We start from the raw sequence: 7,049 nt of genomic DNA on the forward strand, positions 1-7,049 counted from the left end.
ACACACTCAGATGGCTGCAGAAATGTTCAGCCAGGCAGGTTCTATCAAGTGTCAGGCCACCCAGAAAGATTGCTGGGCACTAAAATGTTTCTGGAGTATGACAACAACAGTCTGAAGACAACAACAAGGGTTCCATGTGGCATATGTCGAAAGTTCTACAGAGCATCCTACAGAAGAGTTAGGGTTAGGGGTCTGTAGTATTAAATTTGGGTTATTGAGTATAACACGAGGGGCATCAAATAAGATAACATGTAGAGTATGGTTAGTTTTTTCCATTTTGAGAAGCTCTTCAACCACCAATCAACAGTTACTCAATTTTTCTGTCAGAGGCGTCCAAACTATTCCATAAAGGGCCATCTGCTACAGGTTCATTCTAACCACGCAGGAGCACACCAGGCTTGACTCATTGAATCAACTGATCTCAATCGTCAGACAGTTGATTGGTCGAATCGTGCGCTCTTGATTGGTTGGAACGAAAACCTGCGGGGCACACAGCCCTTTATGGAATAGTTTGGACATGGCTGATTTACAGTGTACTGCTTCAGTCTCACCTCCTATTTATAGTCTGACATTGAGCATATGTGCCATTTAAATGTTTTTATGGTGCATTACAATGATTGGGTTTCACCAAAAAAATACATCAATACATGATAATGAAATCTGTTTCAATTCACCTTAGTTACTGTGGCTACACCTGCCAAGCTTTCTGTGCACAGTTTAGAATAATGGCTGCAGATTTACCATCAAAATTCTTATAACAGTAGGTCTTTGATTTCAGACAGGCAGAAGCAGACTTCCCATTTCTAGCTGGCGACCGCCAATTTTGCCATCATAAGCTGACTCCCTTAAAATTAGTTTTAAATCATACTGATATCTTGCTGAAAGACTGAAGCTAAAGCTACATATTCCAGGTAAATGGCAGTATCCTCACCAGCTGATGATCCATGTAGAAGACATGGAAATAAAGAAGAATTGTTCTTGCTGAGTATCTTTTTTACTATAGCCTATGGACTCCATGTGAATTGCTTTGATATGTGACAAAATCCAATGCTTTACTACCAAACCTGTCGTGCTTAGTTGTGGTTGGTGAGTTATGATTGGACAATCGTTGCTCAGGGGAATGATTTAAATAACTGTTATTCAAATCAGAAACAAAATAAAGTCTATGGAGTTAGAGAGTAGGGTCATAATGAGATCTCCATATGTCATACCAGCTTATTATGTGATTGGAGCCTAGCTCACATTGGTCAAGAGGAGGTTGCAAACATACAACCAGATAGAGTCTGATATGAACCCACCTCACAGCAAAAAGGTCCAAGGTTGTCACTGACCTTCTGCTCAACCCCAAATTTTCAAGTAGCAATATAAATCGACTTCTTCTGAGTTTTGGCGCCTTTGCATACTTAAATGGATATTCATCTCAACATAAAGAGTATACAACACCTAACATATTGCACCGAGTAGCAAAGATGGATTTCCTAATTACCTTTACGATGTCCCAAGCCGAGCATACTCTGTCCTGTCCTGCCTTCCCACAATGTAAGACGTTCCTCTGTTAACATACACACACACTCACAAACACGCACGCACAGACTTTGGCTTTTGTGGAAACTCAACAAAACAGGTGTTGACCTGATGCTTGTCTCACACGCACAGAAGAAACACAATGTCAACACACGCAGTGGTGAAGGAAATATGGCTGACACATGATAGAGAGAGAGAGAGCTAATATTTGTCTTGCTTCCAATCTTTCACTCTCCACCTCCTCTTCTCCTGCCGCCTCCAATCTGACTCCTCATCTCCGCTCTCCCACTTCATCCCCATGTTTTTTCCTCCTCCTTGTCATTCCTTCTATCCTTCCACCTCCTCTTATTCTTTTTTTCAGGGTACATACAAACACACACGCAGACAGACACGTTCACATTAGTGGAATGTTGTTGTGGAGATGTGGTTGGGTTTAATGACACATTTTCACCCATCCATCTAAAGTCTCATACAGTGTTTTTGTATGTCCTTATTTTATTTTTCCCCTCTTGGGGACAGTAGGACAAGCTGTAAAAACAAGTTGTTGCCTATACACTTCCAGCAGACAACACATCCAATTGACTGAATCCTTCGCCCCCTTACTTTAACCTCGTGGTTATTATTGTAGCCATGACAACAAAAGGTGGCCAAACTTTAAAGGAAATAGTAACTTTAACCCAACTCGATCCTTAAAGTGGCAATTTTAACCCAAACTATCATCTTTCCCTGGACTTAACCAAACATTTTTGTGCATATCGCCAGTCAGTCGTTCAACAAGATTAATGACACTAATGACACTGAACCAAAAAAAACAGAAAACCATTCAAGGCCCACTTAGAGCCCAGTTCTGCCTGAGGTTTCTTCCCATTAAAAGGGAGTTTTTCCTTTTCCACTGTCGCCAAGTGCTGCTCATGTGGCAACATTGGATCTCTTTAAATTAAATTAAAGAGTACGGTCTAGACCTGCTCAATGTGTAAAGTGCCTTGAAATTACTAATTATTACTTATTACTGATTGATTGATTGATTGATTGATTGATTGATTGATTGATTGATTGATTAAAAAGTTGCAGGGCATTTAAAAAAAAACAATCAGCTGAAAGATGCTAAAATGTTGGTAGAGCTAAGGGTTAGGGTTAGGGTTAGAGGTAAATGATCACTACCAGTGACCCTTTTCACATAAAAGGCCCATTTATGCACGAACAGAAGGCTCCGTCCGTATCCGGATCCGTATTTAAAGCTGAGCATAAATGGGCCATCATCATTTTTTGTTCACGCCTACTTGTGCAGCATGACAAGATGTCACCAGATGCAATATGAGTCAGTTTTCCACAAAATGATTATTTTCCAGAGACTCTCCCATTTAATGTGTCTTTCTGATACAATACAAAAATGTAATTATATAATACGTCATTCTCCACCTGCTCGGTTGTTTCAGGGTTTTTCCCATCATGATTTGTCATGAACAGGAAAAGCATGTAACTAAAAATGATATAGCTCTTTTGAATGAAGTGCATAAGTAGAAGTAGTGTTTTTAGCTTAATACAAGACCAAACGTTTCTGGCAGTGTTCCTCATTTCCTTGTTCCGTTAGTGGCAGCTAAAGAATGATTAACAGAGTAAGGGTGTTTTCATGGAGCGTTTGCTTCAAATTAATTTAAACTGTATTCTCAAGTGTCTTTCTTTGTCTTTCGTGCTTGCTTTCTTTCTTTAGCTCTGAATTCACCTTCTTTATCACAACAGTTATCACTCCCTCAATCTCTCATCCTCTCTCTCTCTCTCTCCAGGGTTTCTGTTAGTTAATGAGGTTTAAACTTGGATCCTCATCACTGATTCCAGCTTGGTCTCACAGAGACCTAGAGTGTGTGTGTGTGTGTGTGTGTGTGTGTGTGTGTGTGTGTGTGTGTGTGTGTGTGTGTGTGTGTGTGTCCGTTTGAGTGTGTGTGTGTGTGTGTGTGTGAATGCATGTGTGTGCATTCTTTGTCCACCTAAATTTGTGTGTGTGTGAATTCCATCATGAATTGGCAGTGCTGTGCATGTGCAACAATGTGAAAAAGAAGGTTTGTCCAGTAATACAATAAATATGCATGCACACAGTCACACTCATGGGTGTGTGTGTGTGTGTGTGTGTGTGTGTGTGTGTGTGTGTGTGTGTGTGTGTGTGTGAGTGAATGTTCACTAGAGCAGTAAAAACATTGCAGCAAGTGCTGCTGCCCTGGGGTACACCTTCACCGCTTAGATATTAGCTAACCATGGAAATGCAGTGTGTGTGTGTTTGCCTCTTTTCTCCAACGGCTCTTGAGCTAATGTGCTTCACAATCTACTAGCTTCCTCCTTCCATTTAGCACCACTACACTAATGACTAACCCAGGGCGAACACACAAACACACACACAAACACCGAGGCTTGCCCCAGCGCTGCCCAGTTTCAGTTCTATCTCATTTCATTATGGGTAAAACATTATTTATAGCTGCAGAGCAAACATAAACCAAACGCAGATCAATGGGTGGGTGGTGGTGGGGGGTTGTGAACATCCTAATATCATCATTATGTTTTAATCATATCAAGCATTCGTTAAATGTCCAGATTTTTTCTTAATAGCACAGTTATGTTCGGGGAGCCATCATTATTATTATTATTCATGTCTAAATTACATTTGGATTATAATGTACAGTAAAATAGTTTAGTTATAATTGTGGTATAATCAGTGTAATGGGACTTTTTTTATTTAGGGTCTGTTCCCCCAAGAAATCGGAGAGAATCGTTGTCATCAAAAACCAAAAAAACAACATATGTTTATTGTCGAGTGACAGCGCCCTCTAGCGACATGAACATGGGTGACCACATTTCTTTTCCTATTTCCAATCGACACTCAATGTTGGTTTCTTTTAAGCATGACCACAGGTGTTCCCTAACTTTCAGGAAGTAGCTTTGCCCAAAACCACCAAACCAAGTGGTGTTTGTGCCTAAAGTGAAACAAAACCTTACTTCATAAAATCCATTTGCAGTGACTTTTAAAGGTTTTGAAAGGCACAGGTTGAATGCGTTGGGCCTGCTAATAGAGGCTTCGGATCCATAGACTGTATATAAAGATTGACGTAGCAAAGTGGCACGTCACCTGTTTCATTGAAGCCTAGAGTTGCAGGTTATGGTCGTTGCCATCTTTTCCACTTGGAGCCAGAACTTTCCAAATATGGAGAGGGGATGTTGCCTTTCACACTGCATAAACACGTCCTGCCCCAAACGCTAGCTTACTGGGATCACCACACAGTGCAGTTGGGCGAACATTATCTACTTCAGCTAAATTGTGCTAACACGACTGGTATTATTATCAAGTAACATTGAACTTAGTGAAATATTTTGGCAATAGTCCGACTGAGTGTGTGTTCCAGAGCTGTGGACGGCAGAATGAGGTTTCCAGCATACAAAATTACCATTAGTATCGTGACATTGTGCCAATGACTTTTCTATATCTCCATACTGCAGACCAATCCTTGACTGTTTATAAATGGGAAACTCATCTACTGTATTATAGACAATTATTTTGCCTTTACTGGAACCCAAGAACACAGATAATAACAATTACCAAGTGCCTACAATAGAATTACACATTTCTACAGAATAAATGTAGGAACGATACACCACTTACAAGTGATTGAACAATTTTATTATATTTACAATACAGTTAGAGTTTTAAACCACTTAATGTCCTTGGAGGAGTCTGACCAGATGCCTTTTCCTGTTGTTGTGCATCTGGGTTATTTGTTACAGGGCAGACTGATGGCCATATTAATACAAGGTGACGCTCAATTGGTTAAAGTAATGTTGCATAGACAGCAACGCTTCCAGTGATTGGACGATCAGTCATCCACTTCCAGCCCCGAGGCTGACAGTCTGCCCCCGCTAAACTAAACAGGATTACATCACATCCTGTCTGTATGTCTGTCAGTCTGTAGACATTCTGCTGACTTGTCTGTCACTATCTAGGTCTGTCAACAAACATTCACAGAAATGAGACAAATTTACTTCACACAGATGGCAAATCAAGTACCATATTCTGTGAGAAAGTTGTAGATAGTCAATTGAGCTTTTTTCACTAATCGACTAATAATACCAATTTAGACAGGGACCTACTAGTAAGACAACATTTTGGGTTCCATCAGTGAATTGTCCTTGCATTCATTACATCACAGCAAATCGTTATCATTATGGTTGCAGGCACAGCATGAAACCAAATGTTGCTTTCAGAAATCAAATCAATTCAATCAATTTGATATCATTCTGCAAGGTTTTGCTGTGGTTGTAATGCTCCAAAACCACTTACCACAGACTTATAGTTTGTTGCTGGGTTCCACTGAAGTCATAATGCAGCTGGTGCTTTGTTGACAAAATATGCTGCAGGTGTTTCTAACATCTGGTTGTCAGATTATTCTTGGGTTAATCAAAAGTTACATTGGTTTATTGGTTTATTTGCACAAAAATAAAAATCAGAGAAATATTAAAATAAAACATGTGGGTGAGGTAGTATACCCAAGACCCAGCATGGAGTTGTCACCTGAAAATCAACTGAATTAGTCACTTGTTGAAATGCCTAAATTGACCTATGTGAAAGTTTACCTGACATAATCCTCACAATCAAAGGCAGAAGCATCTCTTAGGAAGGTGGGTTAGGGTTAGGGTTAGGGTTAGGGTTAGGGTTAGGATTAGGGTTAGGGTTGTCCAGGGTAAAAAGGGGTCTTTTGAAAGTGATCACTGCAATCAACAGTCATTTTTGTAAGAGCAGAAGGCACTGACAATATAATTCAATTTGGAAGCTGACAAATGAGCTGCTTTGATGTTTGGTTTGGAGGACTTGTTGGCCAAAGTAGAAAAATCTGGACCTTTGAGGAGGATGGAAAGACATTTGAGATCTGACTGTTTTCCTGAATTTAAAGACATAAAAGGGGGAAAAAAACTTGGAGACAATCTTTATAGCTAGCCCATAGCAGAGTGGAAGCCACACTAGATCAACGCTCTACTTTGAATTTCACCCAATGAAGTGTCACAGTGTTGCAGCTGCATGAAGTAAGATGTAAATCCATGGGGATTTTTTTTTTGTATTATTAGAAAAAGCAGGGGAGCGAGTGAGGAGCAAGCATGTTAGGTGAGGAGGTAATCTTGGAAGAGTTAGGTCTTTAGAGGGAAAGAGGTTCTGCTGACTCAACTGAGTTAGGCAACTACATAAGTCATACATTGGCTGATTATGAGAGCGTAGGAGACGGCACACCTGAATGCTATTAGCTCAACATTTTACATGCCCAACCTAAATAAATCAAAATGTTCAGGATTTTGCTAAAGGTTTCCAGTTTTTAGTTATGCTAGCACCATAGTTAGGTCCCCTTTACAGTAAACTTGATATTAGCATGTGATCTGTGTGTGGATACATTATGTCAGGAATGTCCAAACTATTCCATCAGGAACCATGTGGCTGCAGGTTTTTATTCCAACCATTCAGGAACACACCACGCTTGACTCATTTAATCAACTGA

The sequence above is a fragment of the Scomber japonicus genome, chromosome 18 (assembly GCF_027409825.1).
Source record: "Scomber japonicus isolate fScoJap1 chromosome 18, fScoJap1.pri, whole genome shotgun sequence".
NCBI lineage: Eukaryota > Metazoa > Chordata > Actinopteri > Scombriformes > Scombridae > Scomber > Scomber japonicus.